The sequence below is a fragment of the Pseudophryne corroboree genome, chromosome 1 (assembly GCF_028390025.1).
Source record: "Pseudophryne corroboree isolate aPseCor3 chromosome 1, aPseCor3.hap2, whole genome shotgun sequence".
Taxonomy (NCBI): domain Eukaryota; kingdom Metazoa; phylum Chordata; class Amphibia; order Anura; family Myobatrachidae; genus Pseudophryne; species Pseudophryne corroboree.
The window spans coordinates 385,862,629-385,884,475 of NC_086444.1; the positions used below are offsets into that span (position 1 = coordinate 385,862,629).

A 21,847-nucleotide genomic window follows, 5' to 3' on the forward strand; every position below is an offset into this window, starting at 1 on the left:
GATCCAGGACAGATCCGCACATGAAAGGCGTTCATGGCCACTCATTGCATGGTATGGCCATTTATGACTGCACAGCCAGGTCTTCCGATGTGCTGGAATGCCCCCCCCCCCCCCCCCTCAGTCCCATTCTCTTCTGCTATAAGGACCATTTGAATGCTGCACACATAATGATAGGTGTGTTTGGTGTCCGCTGCTCTGCTATGGACATACCTCCAAAGCCCGATGAGTTTGGAGTGCTCAAGTCGAGACCAACCCACCCAGGCATATTATTGTGCATGAGTGCCACAGGAACCTACATTAAATCAGGACAGTTGTTTTTTACCCTTAACAAAATTGCAAACAATTTGTGTAAACATTCAATTAATTTATTATGAAGATTTGATAAATATAATTCCATAAGGAGGTTAAGGTTAATTCCATCTGCAAGGGTCCACTTTAGGAAAACCACGTTATGCTGCAGTGAAAGCAAATTTGAAATGCGTGGACAGATTAGAGCCCAGATTTACCAAGCCTTGGAGAGTGATAAATTGCACGGTGATAAAGTACCAACCAATCAGTTCCTAACTGTCATGTTTCAGGCTGTGTTTGAAAAACGATAGCTAGGAGCGGATTGGGTGAAACGTTATCATCATGCAATTTATCACTCGCCAAAACTTGAAAAATCTGAGCCAGAAGGTGGGTACACACTAGTAGATATATCTGCAGATCAATTGATCTGCAGATATATCTATGGACGGATCGGGCAGTGTGTTCAGCATACACACTGCCCGATCCGTCGGGGACTGACGTCATGAACTGGGCGGGCGTGTACACACGCCCGCCCAGTTCAGCTGTCAATCACCGCCGGCCGCCGCAGCATGTGTACGGGCGGTCGGCCGACTGCCCCGTACACACACAGCGACGCGCCAATATATCGGTAGATATATTGGATGTCGCTGTGCTGCGCGGCCGATGCGATATGTCTGTGAACGACGGAGTTCACAGACGTATCGGCCATACACACTGGCCGACGGTCCCGCGATATATCGGCCGTTCAAGAGAACGGCCGATATATTGACCAGTGTGTACGGGCCTTTAGAGTTGGGATCCTTGCTCATTGTGACAGCCGGCATCCCGTCTGCCGGGATATCATATTTATTCCTTTAAATCTACATCTCAGTGTTAACATTAAGCTGCCCAATGGTTGTGTGTACCAGTACATTCTCTCCATTCAATAAAATAATGCATTTGCTCTGCTTGTATTGAACATGGTTTATCTGGCTGCAAATTTACACCCTATGACTGGGGCCGGGTCATTCCATGTGACTCGCATTGCATTTCCATTTCATCATTTTTGTTTAGAAGAAGAATAAAATGTACACTCTTAGTAGTCAAATGTTATTGTTTATATGCGTGACCCATGTTACAGAATGGACATAGGAACTGAGAGGACTTATATATTTATATAAACATGCTTTCTTAATTATTTTTACAATATGATTGTTTTACTATACACTTATAAGACCCTAAATTTATTATTGACAAACAAACAAAAAGCTGAATGTTAACCAAACTATACTTCAAATCAATTTTGACATGTGACTCACGTTACATTTCTGTCCCCTGTCAGAGGGCTCTGATAAAAATGACTCAAACCTGTAGATCCCACGTGAATTAATCAACGAAGGCCTGTTTATCTCCAGGATTACCTATGAGGATATATCAAATATTTCATTTGGTGAATATAGCCATAGCAAATACATTTATAAAATACGTGGAAATTACCAGTTTTTGCATCCACTTCAACAACTTCCATATGTGTTCAATGTTTACACACGCAGGAAAAGATATGTGAGAAATATTTTGAGTTTCAATTATCACACAATATACTACGATCTTTTAGCAGCTTAGATATACTAAAATGTTAGCGGTTATTTCAAATTTATGCGTACATTTTATTTTCATGTACTGTGTCCTGTATTTCATGGAATGACCCAACTTTATGCATAACTCTCACTAAGGCCCATTATGTTTATCTCCCTATTTCAGTGTGGGCCATTGTGCCACAGTTTATCAAAATATTGAAATATATCTGTGAACTAAACAATCATAATCAGGATTAGAATACTCCCTCCATAATTTACTCCTATTTCTGCACTGGGTTGCGCAGACGCCTTGCCCTTGCAAACAGTCATCTTTTGCTGATCAGCAACATATTTACAAACCTGACACTATATAATGCAATAATAACACTTGATATTTGAAATCAGGAGGCTGATATGATAATGGGGCAGATTAAGCCTTGGGCGACCCGAAGCACTTAAGACAGGGGGGCCTGGGGCAGTGGGTATATATTAGATTGTGTATATTAAATTTAAACAAGGGTGTATATTAGATTTAAACTAATAGTTTAATAATGCCTTTGTACTGTTTATAGCTCCACCCCATTAAGAGACAACTATTTTATAAAGTTTTCTTGTAGTGGAGCAAAGACAACTTAAACAATTTTAAAATACACATACTGTAGAAAATAAAATCTATAATTTATCTTGTCACATACAAGAATAGCAGCAGTCTCTGTATTTCTTACACACTGGGACAGGACTTGGGAGAACTCTTTGTATGTCTCTCTCTTTAGACCCTAATGCTCTCATTTAATAACAGTTTACACAGAACCCAGGTGGAGAGGCTGGGATCCCTGGGTCACTTACAGCCCTCTCTCCCCTCTTATCTCTTCTCTGGTCAGGAAGCAGTATCGGTAGCTCATGAAACCTGATACTCGGGTCTGTCTCTTTCTGCACTGCATATTGTCCTGCTCACATTCTGGCTGCCTGTTTCTGCTGCTACACAAGAGGGAGAGCTAGTGATGTCAGTGTACTCAGGCCGGGGGGCCCCCTGACAGAGGGGAGCCCATGGTATAGTAATCCCTCCCTCTCTCCCTTAATCTGGCTATGCTACCAGTACTGTCACATCCCAGTTATTTGTATCACCTCTATTCGGATTTGAGTTTTGTTGGGTTATACACAATTTTAACTGGGATGTAGTTAATATCCCGGCAGTCACCATCCTGACGGTTGGAATGCCGACAGCAGCATCCCAACAGTCAGAATCCCCAAGGTTAGGTCGGGGGTGGTGGTGGTTAAGTTTAGACTGCTGGAGGTGTGGGTTAGGGTCAGGCTGCGGAGGGGTAGGTTAGGGTCAGGCTGCGGAGGTGTGGGTTAGAGTTAGGATTAGTGTAAGGGTTAATATACTCACCAGGATTTGTTGGGATTCTGACTATCGGGATGGTGACTGTTTGGATATCGATACCATCCCTGTTAACTCTGTGCTGGATCTGTAGCCTAGGTAACAGGCATAGGTGACTTTCCTGTTAGAATGATGGAAAAGTAGTTCCCTATCCAGTCTTGGGAGATGCTCTGCACATTGGCCTGGGGAAGCTGAATTAAAGGGGAATTAATAACTGATTTTTAATAGTGTTGTGTGGTAAAGTTATAAGGAGCATACTGTAGTTCAAGACCAGCTGAGAGTAAGGTGGCCATCCACTACTCAGACTTGTCTGAACTGCAGCTCTCATCAGATTTCTCTTGAACTCTCCCGGGAGCTTCCCGGGAATCGGATCTGACCCTGGGCTTAATTTTCAGTACATTCACTTCAGATATATCTGATGCGATCTATCATGTGTCAGATCACATCAGATATATCTGATGCACACATGCTACATGCGATTGATCTGATGCTGCTGCTGCCGCTGCATCATGTTGTGGGTGGAAGTGGCCAGGGAGATGCCAGTCAAGTGACGCTTCAGATGAATCTGATCAGATACATCTGAAGTAAAAAAAACACTCCGATGTGCACCTGATTTCTTCAGATTCAGATAAATAGTTGGGGCAGCCTCAGAGATCTCTAGTTCAGACAAAATGTGATACGGGAGTGCGCATCGGATCGGAAGAGTCATCCGATGTGACACTTTTCTTCAGATTTGGCGGTCAAATGTGTCGAAATCTGAAGAAAACTGCCCAAATCGGACTAGTGGATGGGGGCCTTAAAGTCAAATAATACCTAAAGTAAAGTAGAGCACACAGCATTTATTCTTAATTAGCATTTATTTATATAGCACATGCATACTCCATAGTGCATTACAATGTAATGCAAAAGCAGGTCTTTTTCAGTTGATAAGGTTATAACAATATAAGAAAATCTGTCCATCTAAGCAAACGTGTATTATTTGATGTATACCATCTGTATATTTGATAAGTTTGTATGGAAATATGCTCAAATTACAATTATTTATGCAAAAATTTTCAGCTAATTTATGCAAATAAATATTGCTAATATATACAGAACATATACAATTATTAACGTCTCACTAACAGTTGAAATTGTTGACAGCTTTTCAACTCGCACCTTAATGAATAATGTGAGAATATATAAATTGATGGGGTTTTATCACCTTTATAGATTTCTTTTGCACTCAGTTTTGGTAAATAGTTAAAGAAATTACACATTTCAGACTTAAATATGTAAGATGTGTAACATCCAATGTGACAAGATGGCGTTCAGAGTACGTTTTAGACTTAATAGGCCTTAGGATAAACATTCACACTTTAAGTTATATTTAATCAAGTGTTATTTGAAAAAAAAAAAATATCCTTTCATATTGTCACAAAGTGTTCAAATACTAATGCTGGCTACACATGCCGCATAATTGTAGCTGGTATTGAGAACCTTGTTTGTAATGGCAGTGCTACTGTATGTGACTGAAAAATGATGCCCTATAATAATATAATCTTTGTTCACTTCGTGTCATGTTGGTAAATGTAGCTGATTGGTGGGATCTCAGCAAATTTTCCCACTTCCTGTGCCAAATCAGACACCATTTCCATCAGTCTGCACTTGCTACAAGTAGCTGAATTAGCCTGGGCGTAGACTATACAGCAATATCAGCATCACTATCGGGCAATAACAAAGCATCTTAAGTCAATCAAAATCAACCACATGTGGTTGGGAGATGACCACTATAGGCCTGCGTGTCTGGTCATCTTCAGGCTGCACTAACAAACCTCCATGAAGCGGAAATAGATTATGGCTGTTTGTCCAAAGCCATGATGGGCAGATCTTATCGAAATTTGGCACCCATGTGTGGCCAAGCTTACATCTTGTTAGTAAATCATCCCATTCATCTCTATACCTGCACAAGGCTGGTGTTAACGGGATGCATTAAAAAGGGCAGCGGTCGGGATCCCGGCGTTCAGGAGACCGATGACAGAATCCCGATATCCGACATTCTACCGGTGGCGTAATTTCTACTCGGATGGTGGGTCCACGCATCAACCAAGTGGGAATGGAACCTGTGGCAGCCGAAGCTCGCCACTGTGCCCGAAGTGTGGCGAACGCAGTGAGCCCGCAAGGGGACTTGCTGCCAGTATACCGGCAGGCGGGATGCCGCTGTCGGTATACTGAAAGCTGGCATCCCGTCTGTCGGTATATCATACCGCACCTGGTGTTAACAACCATTCATTATAATGAAAGGTATTGTGTGACTTGCCTCCACTGACCGACACTATTGTGTAACAAAAATGCATGTGGTCACTGACACCCGCAGTGTGATCTGTAGGTGGTGCTCTGTGATGAATCAAACATTAGGGCAGGATTATTTTGTTTGGACAAATATACACATACTTTGTAATGTGTCACATTGACAACATATTCTTCTGCCATGTCACTTCATCAGGTGCTTGTAGCATACCTCCTGTCTCAGGATCCTAGCGCATGCCAAATGGGGTGTGGCCTTATGCTTGTGAGGTCATACTCCCTGGTGTATGATATTTTGGGGGCGCTACCTCATGTCATACCATTGTTTCTCATCATGCTGACACTTGCCCTGCACTCTCCAGCCTCTCCCAGCACATACTATGAGAGCAGCAGTGACAGAGTGGCCCCCAACCCCCCCCCCCCCCCCCCCCCCCCCTCCCGGCTGCAGGACACTGTGGCCTATCTATCTAGTCAAAATTGGTACTTCCCCCTTGGAGGTATTGTTGCATCAGATTAGGTCTATAATAATGTCTGGTCTCTTTGTAAAATGTTATAGTTTTGCAAGAAAGAAGTCACTGTAAAGTCTCAGGAAGAGTTAAATTACAAACTTTGATGACAGATAAACATTGAATTACACACCCAGCAGCCTATGACGTTAATAGGTGTGTGGATCACATAGTTTCATCACTGCTGTGGCAAGAGTTTGTGACTTGTGCAAAAAAGGACAATACACATTAGTATTGTTTGCTTGTTTAGATACTATTTGTTAATTTGTGGACTTTTTACTTTTGGAAACATCTTATTAAGTTCTCCTTTTACAGTTTTGAAAAATATATTCATATGCAAATTATGTTTATATGGGGCCTATTTAACATTAAATATGTGCATAATAGGCCTTTTTTGGGGGGATACCTGCAAATATTAAATATCCCCCAGATGTACCACAGAGGGATCACCTCAGATATTTCCGATATCTGCTATGGTCCCTCTATTTTCATCTGCAAATGCAGCCCCTATAGTTTTCTATGGGGGTTGCAGTGCTGCTTGATATACCAAGCTTGGTCCCAATAGGTAACGCCATCTTCAGATGTTGTTATCCTATAGTAGCCTATGAGATACTTCTTCGCACATATATATGAATCCCTCTCTGTTGGCCCTCATAGACGCATGGCCGAGGGCCCAAACCAGGAAGCAGTGTGATAATGTAACGCTATCACACTGCTTCCAACTCTGCGTAAAAAATGTGGATGGTGATAAATATGCACCTTTATGTTCTAATTATTGACAGGATGTGATTTCAGTGCTATCAATGGAAAGTTTATTTCATGATGTTTATTTGGTGCATGACATCTGCTGGTGGGGAAGCAGTTTCCCGGCTGTCGGGATCCCGGCGGTCAGGATACCGATGCCAGAATCCCGACAGCCAAGGAAACCCTGGCGGTCTAAATCCCATCCAGGGCCTGGAATCCCCACTCGGGGGAAGGGGGGGTCCACGCCACCCCCTGAGGGGGAATAAATTAGAGTGGTGAGCAAAGCTCACCACCAGGCCTGAAGCGTGGCGAGCAGATATGCTGCGCTCGCCGTTGGGATCCCGCCTGTCGGGATTCCAGCATCAGTCTTATGACCGCCGGGATCCTGACTGTCGGGATCCCATACTGAATCCCTGCTGGCGATGCACTTATTTGTGGGTGTAATAATATATTTTCAAAAGTATATTTGAAATATATTTTATAATAAGCACTTTGAATCCTTTTGAGCCAAGGTTCTCAAATTCGACCCTCAGGACCCCAAACAATTCACATGTTCCAGGTCAAGTTATGTTTCATTGACACACTTTAAAAGATCCATAATATTTCACTTGTGATTCAAGGGGAGATGTATGAAAGACCTAATGGGGGAAAGTGGTGCACTGATACCGCTTCTCCCCCCATGTTTGAAGGAGGAGAGGTGTGGCATGCTATGCGCCCATGCCATAATCGGTGCTTGTATGGGGCACTGACCATTCTGACAGCTGAAGCTATCTGTTTCAACTGCCGAAGTTGTCATTACTCCACTACCACAGCAGGGACAGCACTATCCGGGGCTGCAGCGACTGCTGACTCCGGGCTGCACAGGATACAATGCTTGCCAGATCTCACGCATGCTCAGTGGAGCCAGCCGGGAGTCACAGCAGCACCACGGAATCACGCCTGCACAAGTAGACTAGCACAGGTGCTGCTGGGAGTGGAAGAGATGGTGCCTTCGCACTGCTAATCCACCCACCTGGAAAACATGCACTGTTTGAGATCCCATGGGGTAAATTTACTAAGATGGGAGTTCTATTTAAGATGGGTTGTTGCCCATAGCAACCAATCAGATTCCAGGTATTATCTTCTAGAAGGTGCTAGATAAATGAGAAGTAGAATCTGATTGGTTGCTATGGGCAACATCCCATCTTAAATAGAACTCCCATTTTAGTAAATTTACCCCCATGATCTAGAACAGTGGTTCCCAAACTCTGCTTACAAGGACCCCCAACAGTTCATGTTTTTCAGGTCTCCTCACAGAATCACAAGTAAAATAATTAGCTCCATCTGTGGATCTTTTAAAATGTGTCAGTGAGTAATGAATAAACCTGTGCACCTGCTGTGTGACCTGGAACACACAAATTGTTGGAGGTCCTTGAGAACTGAGTTTGGGAACCACTGATCTAGGGCATTATTTATTGAAAAAGCCTTCACGAGAGGAGTTTATATGTGGGCTGTAGATATTTATATATTTGTGCACCCTGTTGCTCCTTTATGGAGCAGAGCAGCGCCTGCTCCATAAAGGATATTGCTGTATCACCTACAGTATAATGCTGTAAAATGTAAATTGCTGTTCTTTCCTTCATATTTGTTTTGATGGACTTGTTATTATGTAAAAGCTAGAAATAAATCCACTTTTGTTTACTTACAAAATACTCTAGAGATCTAAAGTATGCATTGATCAACTTCTAGTATATAGCCTAGATGAGCTACGATAATCTATTTGGTACACGTTTATTGCATGAGGTTTATTTGCAGATCTGAATACCATAGATGGATGGTAGCAGCATGGTGTTAATTTGACAATACTTTCAAATGTATCTAATGTTTCCATTACATTCTCATGAGTACTTTTCTACTGTCTGTGGTTGATGTATAGTTTAGTAACTGCTATCCTACTGTACTAGGCGGTGTGAATCCTGTTACTTTCTATCTCTACAGAACTGGTGTTTCCTGACCCAAGTTTTTTTTAAACTCAGAGAATAAACATTGTGATAAACCTCCAAACTGATTAGCATAACAATGAAAGGATGTTTTTATTAGAAACGTCTAGAGATCCATGAGCCATATATGGAAGATGCACATTTGTCTAAAAATGCATGAAGCTCAGGTCCCTATAGTTGATAATAACGCGATTAGCAAGCCATGGTGCCTCATTATACATCTGTTTTTTTTCTAACAACTGATAAATGTTTCCAAAATAATCTATAGTTAGGAGCTGGTGTTCAGCGTACTAGACGTTGATAAACCCTCTTATAGAGTATTTTCACAGCTTGAATATTGTATTATTTCCTCTAGAGCAGCGGCTCTCTGCTCCAATCCTCAAGTACCATCAACAGGGTTTTTGTCTGTGGAACCAGGTGGGATAATAACTTTGTCATACAGGCAGTAGCAGTAGGCTGAGCAGAGGCAAGAGTTCTCAACTCCAATCCTGAAGTACCACCAACAGGTCATGTTTTCAGGATTTCTTTAATGATGCACAGGTAGTGCATGATTAAAGAAATCCTGAAAACATGACCTGTTGGTGGTACTTGAGGATTGGAGTTGAGAACGCTTGCCTCTGCTCAGCCTACTTCTACTGCCTGTATAACAGAATGGTTATCAGTGTCCTATAATGTCTGTTGTGATTATTGGCCACATGATATGAGCGACTGCAGACTCAAGTTACTGCCATTTTGGCCCTAGCCACAGTTGTACTTTTCTGATATCAAGACCAAATTTAGGGAGACAAAAAAGTAGAGTCTGTATATTTTCTACATCCCTAATATTTCTAGAGTAGTAAAACGCATGCAGGTCGCTCATGCAGAAATGTTCAGTAACCCATAGGGCTGTATTGTAAGCTGCCATGTCTCAGCAGGCTGGAGCTGAAAATGTGACTCACGCCAGTATTTATACTGAGTGTTAGCAGCACTTTATATTTTCAGCTGCAACCTGCTGAGAAGTGGCAGCTTTTAATGCTTTTTAGTATAACACAAATGTATGAGTAAGTTGTTGTCATTTACAGCATATTTGTGCATATAGCACAATGCTATTAAATAACTCCATTATGTGTTCAGTTATATATAAATACATATTCATTTGTACCGATAAAGAGATAATAGAAATAAGTTTAGAATGGACCCATATCTTAAACATATTTTAGTGCTATATTTATACTGAGACTTAACGTTGGAACTCACTTGTAAAAAATAATTCTGTTTCACCTCAAAAGTTGCCTTGGTCTCTGCTGTGTAACAGAAATGCACGGACTTCCAGGCCATATTATGTACAACAAGTATAAAACAGACTTCCTGTTCTCTGACGTCTGTAAACCTACAGTACTTAGATGATACTGCCCTCCCTTGGGAACAGGTCCCTTACTGTTATCATACGATGTCAGATAGTCTAGTCACTTCTCCTGTAAATATTCTTATGTATATCGTGATGTCACTGTGTTCCACTCTGCTCTGACAGTCAATGCAAATATTCTGCATCTTCAGACTAGTACTACCTTTATATACTGTGCACCCTGAATTATAATGAATATTAAGACACTTTCTGTTTTACTGGAATCACTTTGTTTGCAAACAGTGCTCTTACTGTATGCAGGGCAGTAGAGAGCCTGGCCGGACCCAGGTACTTTTCATGGGGCAGGGCCTAATCATGAGAGGCGTGGCCCTGCATACTTAGAAAAAAACAGACATGCACACACATGTCTAAAAGTTGTTCTACCTGGCGTAATATCTAAAAGGGGCTATACCTGGCGTAATGTGTAAAAGGGGGCATTACCTGGCATAATGTGTAAAAGGGGCTCTACCTGGCATAATGTGTAAAAGGGTCTCTACCTGGAGTAATGTGTAAAAGGAGCTTTACCTGCATTATTATGTAAAAGGTGCTCTACCTGCATAATGTGTAAAAGCTGGCTTCTACCTGGCATAATATGTAAAAGGGACTCTACCTGGCGTAATGTGTCAAAAGGGGGCTCTATCTGGAGTATTGCGTAAAAGGGTGCTCTACCTGGTGTAATGTGTAAAAGGGACTCTACCTGGCATAATATGTAAAAGGGACTCTACCTGGCGTAATGTGTAAAAAGGGGGCTCTATCTGGAGTATTGCGTAAAAGGGTGCTCTTCCTGGCGTCATGTATAAAAGGGACTCTACCTGTCATAATGTGTAAAAGGGATTCTACCTGGAAAAATGTGTTAAGAGGCCTCTACTTGACGTAATGTGTATAAAAGGCTCTACCTGGTATAATGGGTATAAGTGGGACTACTGTGTGGTGTAATTTGAATAATGGAGACTATTTTCTGACCACACCCCTCCCCTATGAAAGCACACTCCTATGTTTTTGGCAAGTGCCTTCGGTGTGCACTGTACCTATTTTAAATATGGGGGGAGGGGTCACCAATTCTCTTTCTGGCACAAGGCACCAAAATGTCTAGTTATGGCTCTAGTTATACACGTGAAAATCCAGTTGGATAATATAACATCTATTATAATATAACAGCTATTCAATTACAAACTCACGAGCAGCCACAAGGCAGCAGATAATGCTTACACCTCCAGATGGTCATGGATTGGTCGTAGGTCTGTAACTGAATAGCATAGGGCACTTTACCCAGGTGAAATGACTGCATGACTCAATCATTAATTGAATCTGCCCAACGTGTTGTATATACAGGGAGCAAAGCAAATAAAGAGTGCAGAGTTGCAGCTGGACAATCCATGCTGCAGTTGTTTTCATATGAAGGGAAAATACTGTCTGTTTTGTAGCACACCGCTTAATTGAAGCTCTATTTGTACACGACAATTGAGAGTTGTACGAGGACATTCCCCATTCTAACTCTTAATCTGTTTGCACTTTTTTAAAATTCCCCACTTTTTACGGTGACTCCTCTCCAGATTTAGCCACACCAAACCTGACTGTCGCTAGCGACCGCAGGCATGCACATATCGGGCATACACACTGCCCGATATGTGCTGAATTGAGCGATATGCCATCTGATCCCACAGATTGGGGCGACATATTGCTCAGTGTGTACCCAGCTTTAGGGTGACTCTTAATTATGGTTATCAATGAGATTTGGAATACCTTCTCTTCTAATAGGGCTGTAACATCATTTATAATGGTGGGTTCTTAAATCCTTGTCTCTCCAGCGATCATGGGTCGTTGGTCATTTATGATATATTCTTCAGCTGCAAATTAGCACCAAACTATCAAATAATAAAAGTTATTGTATGAGTCAGAGTTTAAACTTTTATTCTAAAATTTTCCTTAAAAAATACCATCTAAATCTTTGTTTCTTATTTAATATTCTCACACACGTCTTAGCCAAGGGAACATTCACCTCTCAGATAAGATCAAGTCAGTACCATGACTACATTCTACAAAAATAGCCAAGGCATCTGTATCCGTGACCTTTTCAGAGCTTTTTGCCTATGGATTTTAGCCAAAGAGCTAATGAGACATGGCCACTGTTAGGCAATATACAGCTAATCAGCAAGCTACAGGTGTGAGTCTCACAGTGGCCCAAAGGCGTCATCTGCACTTTCTCCCCCGCTGCAAACAGAAGCTTCTTAGCTGAATTTGCATTTTAAATATTAGTACCAAAATTCTGTGTAATATTTCTGTTACATTCTCAGAAAATCAGAAATTACATGTTTATATATATATATATATATATATATATATATATATATATATATAATTTTTTTTTTTTTTAATTTATTTATTTAAATGACAGTTGGTGTATTTCAAATGATATGGGTAACTGCTTTGAATGGTTGCTCTACTTACAACCTACATGGTTGAAGATGTAAAAACAAAAACAAAACACTTTTTTCATGTGTACCATTGTGCTTTTATTTCCAGCAGATGTTTTGAGATTGAATTCAAATACAAAATATTCAGAAGTTCTATTTTACCTTTTATTTTAGTTATCAACTAAGCACATAGACTTTACTCATTAGTTACCTGAATATTTGGATTATTATCATGGATCAGATCTACCAAAGAACTTCTTGGCTAATGTAATGGGAAAAATCACCCATATCACATCAAAACACTGTCAGAATTCCTGATTCTTGTTCCTAGTGGGTGTACTGCGTTATGCCAGCAGTCGGGATCCCGGCGCCCAGCACATCGGCGCCAGGATCCTGACCGCTGGCATGCAGGTAGCGGGGCAAGCGCAAAAGAGCCCCTTGAGGGCTCGCTGCGTTTGCCATGTTGCGGGCACAGTGGCACCCTATGCACGTCATGCTATTTATTCTCCCTCCAGGGGTGTCATGGACCCCCCCAAGAGGGAGAATAGTTGTCGGTATGCTGGCTGTCGGGATTCCGGCGCCGGTATGCTGAGCGCCTGGATCCCGACAGTCGGCATATCAAATGCCTCCCGTGTATAGCAATCCAAAGTCATATGTTGGAAAACATAAAAGCCCAACCCTTAATCTACCATGCAATTCTCTTCCTAGACAAGCCCCCAACTAGACATATACCATTGGGTTGTTTATTTTTTTGCACCATTATGAAACAATCTTTGTGGCAGCTTATAAGAACCAATGCTCACATTGATGACAACTGATAGGATGTTATGACCCGAGTGCTTTGCTTTTATTATTTTATTTCAATAAGCCACACAGTTTATAATGTAACAAATTTAGCAACCAGGAAGTGGCAATCCAGTACTAAGTAGGACTCCCATGTGGCCTCTTTTTCATTACAAATCTATAAATCACCATACTTATTTTCCCAGAATCCTCCATATTGATGCACTCAGTCTAACAGTACAGCACGCCAATAACGGCTTTATAGTTATTGCTCCCACATATCTTCAGCACACATGGGGGTGTAAGTTTGTTTTCATAAATTGTGGGAGCGAAGTTGTAACCAATAAGGCAATGACAATATTTAAATACAATGCTCTCTTCCATCCCACCACTGACTTTCCACTTATATTAACCTGGGACAGATACCCTAAAATAAAATAGATTTGGTCAAACAACCCTTTGGATAGAAAGAGCCCTCTTCGTCTCTACCCCCTTGACTGAGCAAGACATCATGCAAAAAATCAGGGCTCATAGTGATAACTGCCCTATAGTCTTCCGGTCTATTGACCAAACTACAATCATGGAAGCAAGGAGCATCATATCACTATTACCGCATTCAGATCGCAAATGCCGGATCCCACCCGGTAAAAGAAACATGTACTTACCGGGTGGGATCCGGCATTTGCTCCCCTCTGCTGGCTTTTCGACCCGGCAATATACCGGGTAGGTTGCCATAGCAGCGGGGGGTGCAGCAGCAGCAGGGGCGGGGCTGGAGGCGGCGCTGGGAGATAAGCTCATCTCCTGCGCCGCCTCTCCCTATGCTGTGAATGGGAACCGTGTCACATCGACGCGGCTCCCATTCACACTGCACCTGACCCGGTATTCAACCCGGGTATAATCCTTCTTTTATACCGGGTTGAATTACCGGGTCAGGCGACCCGCTAATTCCGGCAGAGTGCTTTCACATCGCACACTGACCCGTGTCGACACGGCAATATGCCGTGTCGATACCGGGTTATTTGTGCGATGTGAAAGGGGTAGTTAGCTACAGCGCTGTATGCTTTGTAGAAGTGCTCTCTGAGTAAAAATAAAATAGTTCCTTGTCAAAAACCATACTGACAATAGGAAATATTTTCTTTTCAGTCATGGCATCGATGTTGTTAGAAGTGTTCCTGGCTCTTCATACATTGTGTTCATATTGTACACTTGACCCTGTTTCACTGCTGAATTGCTTGCAAAGTGTTATACATTATAGGCACAATCTGCATGTTACATCTATGGCCCTGTTTATACAACACATTATGAACACTGTTATCACAAGCGATTTAGGGCACTTCAGATAACACACTTAACTCTTCTGAGATACCACTAGGCAGGCTAAAGGAAAGATCTACATTTCTCCCAGACCTCTTCTATAAAAGGTAGTGCAGCTCATCACTCTGTATGTGAATAGGGTTTAGTTGTTGATGGCATTTTGGGTTGGTGGCGCTGTTGTTGTTCCTTTTACAAAGGAGAGCTGTTATGGTAATTGTGCTGTGTCTAATTTGGCAAGACTGGTGAATGGATACGCCTCTGTTTTTTTTTCCATTCATTTTTTAAAGCATTTGCATCTTTTCTCAGACACATCCTGTCCTGGTTCTCTGCATTTTCCTTGCTGTACTTTGCGATTTTAAAGCAAACGGCACGAGAGATACAGAAGACCAGGAAACATACCTGCTGTATCATTTTACTGCACTTTTTTTGTTTAAAAAAAAAAAAGCAAGTACACAAGTTCTAGTGTGTCCTTCCACACAGACAGTTTTATCCCTAAACATCCAGCTTACCATAGGATAGTGGTGTAGCAGACAACATGCCTTCTCCGAATATTTGCATTCATACATATGCATAACATGTCTTTGTCTCACTGGAAACTGAGAGGTGGAAAGCCGTTTGCTTGCTTGCTTGCTGTGGGACTGAAAATGATAGGACCAGAAAACCACATATTGTATCCTGCAATATCCATTCTTTGCATCTTAAAGGAACGTATTAACTCCACGCTCACTCTAGTATCAGAAGTGTCTAGAATGAACATGACCAACCTTTGGCTCTCCAGCTGCTATAGAATTACCAGTTGTATAATGCTGGGACTTGTAGTTATAAAGGAACTGGGGAGACACAGTCACTGGGAGACAGGATAACCTGTGACCACGTCAGTTCACAGTATAGCAGTTTTTTTTTTTTTTTTTATTATTATCTCATTCTTGATTTATGAAACAGTAAATCATAAATATTGGTTTTCATCTGAATATATCATAATGACCTAAATCCACAGCTATTAATATACTTAGGTATGTTGTTTTATTTCCTTTAGTGCCTAGCTTATTGGATATCATCCAGTATACTGTGGGTTGACCAATAAATATGACATAACATTCTCATTTATCTCATATACTTTAACTTACCTTTCATACCTTTTTTTTTCTGCTTCTTCCATGTACTTTGCCACTGGCATTATATGGAAATGATAATGTTCATTGACAGTGGAAGTGAAGTCTTTAGTGGAAAAAATAAAACATTTGATCACTACAAAAAATAAAAAATAAAAAAATCAACCGTGAACAACTGTTATACATAATTAATTTAAAATACCTCACTGGTCTTATGTGGGAATTATTTTTTAAAAGGTGAGATTATTATATACATCAGGAGTGTTTTATCCTTTATTGTTTACTTTTGTTTTGTATTCCCTTCCTGGTTTTACTTTCCAGTATTTGGCATTCCTGGAATGCTGCAAAGATATCAGAACTCCACCATCATGAACACCATTTAATAAATGTATCAGGAGCAACAAAAAGAAAAGTATCTCTTTTCACAGCTTTCCTATACCAGGCTGTGATACCTAAGCATCCCCACCAGCCCAGAGGTGCTGGTGTCCTGACCACAGCTTTTTATAAAATAATCTGTTGGAACTAGTTATAAGAGCAATGGTTTTGTTCTCCCTGTCTCTCTTGTCTGTGAGCAGTGTGTGTGTATGTCTGCTGGAGACAAGCAGAGTGGAAATGTCAGGGGTCAGGCAGAAGGCGGAGTATCAGGTCATAGGCAGCTACTACCCCAGTGTGAGAAACCTGAAACGTGTTCTGCAGCTTAACTCTTTACTCCCCAGCTGGCTCCCTAGCTTCGGCCGGCTAGGCATCTGCTGCACAAGCTAGATATAATATGCAAAGTTAAATGTCCTGATGGATTCTTTTTCTGCATATTTTTACCCGTTGGTTTTACAAGCTTAAGCCATTTTCCTTTTAACAACAAATATAATACCACATTATGGTTCTTTCAAGCTGTTATTAATATTCAAAAGTAATAAAATGAATGCGATAAAACCAAATGCCTGTGACCTCCTTGCAGTTATGTTCTGAATAGCTAAACAGATCATCTTCCAAGAATAGATACTAAGTGATACTAGGAGCATTCTTCACTGTTAGGACACTTGTGAATACCCTAATTGGATGAATAATCCAGACAGTATTCCACAGTAATGTGTGTTGATGAGATTGTATCTGTAAGAAACTACTGATAACATGATAATGTTTCTAAGACGTTAGCAAATAATTACCAGAAAAATGTGCAGCTAAATCGTCACCTTGTCTGACTTAGGTTAGTGACAGGCGGGGTTGGACTGGCCCACAGGGGCACAGGGAAACCCCCGTTGGGCCCCACTGCCCAGGGGGCCCTCACCTCTAGGAATCAAATTCTAGACTGTGCACTTGAATTATACATTGGGGGTAATTCCAAGTTGATCGCAGCAGGAATTTTTTTAGCAGTTGGGCAAAACCATGTGCACTGCAGGGGAGGCAGATATAACATGTGCAGAAAGAGTTAGATTTGGGTGGGTTATTTTGTTTCTGTGCAGGGTAAATACTGGCTGCTTTATTTTTACACTGCAAATTATATTGCAGATTGAACACACCACACCCAAATCTAACTCTCTCTGCACATGTTATATCTGTCCCCCCTGCAGTGCACATGGTTTTGCCCAATTGCTAACAAAAATCCTGCTGCGATCAACTTGGAATTACCCCCATTATACATATGTTACCTTATATTGCACAGGACTAAGGTGTCTTCTCTACAGTGCATTGCTGTTATATATCTGATACATTATCATGATGCACTACCAGTATTTGCTATATATATTTATCAAGGGGCCCAGCCCACACACTCTCTTTAAAGGTTATGCAAACCAGTGTGGTGGCTGGCCACACCCGCTCTGGAGACTGGTGACACCCCTAAACATGGGCTCCTACCACTGCGTTTCCCCGGTGGGCCCTTTATGCCCCAGTCCGACCGTCATGGCTGTTTTAGGGGCAGCCGGATAACATTCCCTGCAATAGGAAACATGGCGCCAGTGCACCTGTATACACAGCCTGGCTACTTATACAGGTATCTGCCTCTATTCTAAGGTTTCTGCTATGTGATTGCAATTGCATTGCGATAGCAACGCTGGGCGGCCCCCAGCATGCGATTTTCTGCAAAAACTGCTACGGACTCTGAAAAACCCCTAAAATGCACCAAACATCTATAGTTACCCTATATTAGCACTTCTGTGAAACTATTATTATTAAAATGTTGGATTTTGTTTAGGTTTAGCAGATTACATATATTACCTTTTCTATATAGTAGTATTTGCTTATTAGGGGGAATTCAATTGTTTTGTGCGCCCAATCTCCCATCTAAAGTGACGGAAGATAGTGGTGTGCAATTCAGTATTTTTTTTCTGTGCTGATCTTGCCTAGAAAGAGCGTGATGCAAAATGTCCCATTTGAGCACCCAAATAGGTCACTTTTCACGCATTTCAGCTTGCCTTCAAACAGAACCCCATGCTGCCTATTAATTTTACACAAGTCGTCGCAGCCGTTATGACTAATATGGGCAATTGCACCACCTCCCACAACGCTCCCATGTCAGGGTTATTCTGTGCACTCTCATTGTTGTCTCACCGAAATGCCCAATTTCATGGAACGAAAGATCTGACCTCCGAATAGGATGGACATACATACATACATATGCTGTGTGGCATGTGCTGTATGCAAAAACGCGTCATTTGCATCCATGCACAGAGATCCATATGACTCAGAATCAGTAGTACTTATCATGTACTGTGGAGGCAGAGGACTGTCGTGTAATAAATAGCTTATTTCATTTAGGTGTGAGAAAGGTGTCACATATGCTTGCACTAGAGACTCTGGGGCTGATTGTCACTGATGCCTCCCCGGTATTAGTGGCACAGTGAGCAAAATCGCATACTCAGATATGCACACGCGCAGTGCGACTTCTTCACATGTGCAGATCTAAAAAACATCAATATTTAGCGTGAACATCGATATAGCGTCCACCTCTGAATTAGCCCCTTTATAACTAGACATTAATGCTGGGTACACATTGAAAGGGTGATATCTCTGTGGTGCATCAGCGGGTGTGCACATATGATACGTCTGTGAACGCCATGGTTCACATACATACCACGTCAGCCCTGCAGCAGAGCCCATGCCAGATATATATGCAGATATATCGGTGCTTTTGGCTGTGTGCATGGGTGATCCACCGGCCATCTGTACACATCTTGCAGGATCCTCTGGTAAATGACATCTCAACTGGGAGGGCAAATCCTAACGCATGACACATTGGACGGATGATTGGTAAGGTTATATGCACTTACCAATCTTTAGATAGGCCGGCGGGCCGGTCAGGTGTGCACCCAGCCTAAGCTGTAGTTCTGGAAGTAATAGAATTTAGTTAGCTGATGTTATCACATCACTTGTGCCAGCATTAAAAGCGTTAATCTAAATGTTTGTTTAAGCACACATCTCAAGTACCATTGTATTGCTTTATGGAATGTTGGAGATGCAGAAAGCAAAAATGGATGTGAAGGACCGCTATTTACTAACTATATATAGCAACAAAGCAATATCAATAACAATATAACCTCCAAAATGTAATGTTAGAAAGGCAATTAGACAGTGTATCCTTTATTGGTTTACTCATTTCTAACCATTTTAACAGTGTAAATTTTAATCTCTTTTGGCAAAATGACAATTTTGTGTATTTTTTTTTACAATTATTGGCCCTCATTCCGAGTCGTTCGCTCGGTATTTTTCATCGCATCGCAGTGAAATTCCGCATAGTGCGCATGCGCAATATTCGCACTGCGACTGCGCCAAGTATCTTTGCTATGAAGATAGTATTTTTACTCACGGCTTTTTCATCGCTCCGGCGATCGTAATGTGATTGACAGGAAATGGGTGTTACTGGGCGGAAACACGGCGTTTTATGGGCGTGTGGCTGAAAACGCTACCGTTTCTGGAAAAAACGCAGGAGTGGCCGGAGAAACGGGGGAGTGGTTGGGCGAACGCTGGGTGTGTTTGTGACGTCAAACCAGGAACGACAAGCACTGAAATGATCGCACAGGCAGAGTAAGTGTGGAGCTACTCTAAAACTGCTAAGTAGTTTGTGATCGCAATATTGCGAATACATCGGTCGCAATTTTAAGATGCTAAGATACACTCCCAGTAGGCGGCGGCTTAGCGTGTGTAACTCTGCTAAATTCGCCTTGCGACCGATCAACTCGGAATGAGGGCCATTGTGTTTTACTAATTCCTTTCTAGAGGAAATCAATTACCGGCCATCTGATAAAAAAGCAAACAATAAATTAGACGTAGCATATATAAATGATTACTTACCAGCTTGTCCACCTTCATCTCCACCTGTTCCCCTGCAAATTTGACTAAATATAGTGTTTTATCTTTCTGGCATCTCTCTATGCTTTTCATTCATGTATTTATGTAACCAGAATTAGCTGTTTATGGGGGTTATGCAGTACGGATCGCAAATTCTGCTAAACAGCAGAATTTGCAATCGGTACTTTCGCAGGCTGAGGGTCGCCCATTGCAGGTCAAGACCGCCCAGCATGCTGAACGGCCTGCCCAGTGGCTTAATTGCGGTCGCAGCATCTGTGGATGACCCCCTGCAGCCGCAGCTAGGCTGTGTATGCAGGTGGTCCGCCAGCATTTTCTTGATCAGAGCGTCTTCATGTGGTGTCACGCAGCCATCCTGAAAATGCCGCCGACCAGCCTCTGTTTTGCCTGTGCTGCCCCTGTAACGCTATAACTCCGCCCCAGCAATGGCCAACGTGTGCAATCAAGGTGCCATCACATCCCGGAAGCATGTGACCGCACCTTGATTGCACATGCGGTGCGTGTGCAACACATGCGCATATGCCGAAAATTGCTTGATCGCGGTGCTTTATGTACCGAGTTGAATAGCCCCCTATGTGCATTGCCTGTGATAAGAAACAGCTCTCCTGTGCTCAGTGCACTGCTTCAATCTGAATTCTGAGAGATGCTTTCAGTTGTATCCTGGGGCAACTAGCATAAACAAAGTACTTAGTAAAAGTCACATGGAGGTATGCACAAGACAATAAGTTAAAGTCAAGAGTTTGGAACACGTGAGCAGGTCACACATTTAGCAGTTTGCCTGATAATTATTGTTAGTCCTTTTCCGTTAGGCTCTACAGGTGTCATCTAATAGTACCCCAGCTCCTTCTTTAGTCAACAACTAGTAGAACGGAAGAGGTGCTCCATCAATATTTCTAAGATGAATGTCAGTGTTAACTTACTGCGATGGAGTGCTGTACAACACATCTTGTTTACTAGATGCTATTGCATATGAATGCAAATAAATGGTATTTATCTAGGAAGAAGTCCATGATAGTGGTACAAGACATAATTTTAATTGTACGATCCTGCTGTGTCTGTTGTTATCACTACAGTACATATGCTGTTTTTTAGTCATTCAGTTTTCTATATTACATTAGGAGACATCAGATTATAGGGTCTTTCTGCTGAGGCACAGAAAGCTGTTTTTGCAGCTGGCTCAGATAGAAGAAAATCTCTTCTTACATTTGACACAGATCATTAACCAGGGAGTTTTAGGCCCATTATGAGCACAATAACACATGTGTGTTAACTCCTCCTGTTGACACTGCTTGGATTATAATGTAATATATGTGAAGTGGGTGAAGTTACATACACACCTAGGTGGACACGGTGTAAAATGTCTATCTGAGGAGTAATGCTTTAATGCCTGACATGAATCATTCAGATATGTTATTGGATACAGTCTTATGATGGTGTTTGTGTCTGAGACATTACAGATCTTCTCCTGTGATTCTGAAATTGTCAACTGATGCTTCTGTTTAATAAGTCACTTGGCTTTTACATATAAATCTATATATTAAGAACTGTTGTTGTTGTTGTTGTTACTGTTGTTATTATTATTTTCAGTTGACACAGTGGAAGAATAATTGACTAAAATTAGAGGCTGTGGAGCTGATTTATATTTAGAGGTTAAGTCCTGCCCACAGTGCTTGTGTGCATCATAGCCAGATTAAGGGGGGGGTCACAAGGCATACTGTACCCCGGGCCCCCCTTTGTTAGGGGGCCCCCAAGCAAGAGCACACCAACATCGCTAGCTTTCCTTCTTATGCTGTAGCAG

The 21,847-nt window shown here is 41.8% G+C and overlaps 1 protein-coding gene across 3 annotated transcripts in view; it reads left to right on the forward strand.

Moving 5' to 3' along the window:
• The window catches only part of MN1 (MN1 proto-oncogene, transcriptional regulator), a 65,440-nt gene that overhangs the window by 14,452 nt on the left and 29,141 nt on the right, over nt 1-21,847 (forward strand). The gene's annotated exons all lie outside the window — the stretch shown is intronic.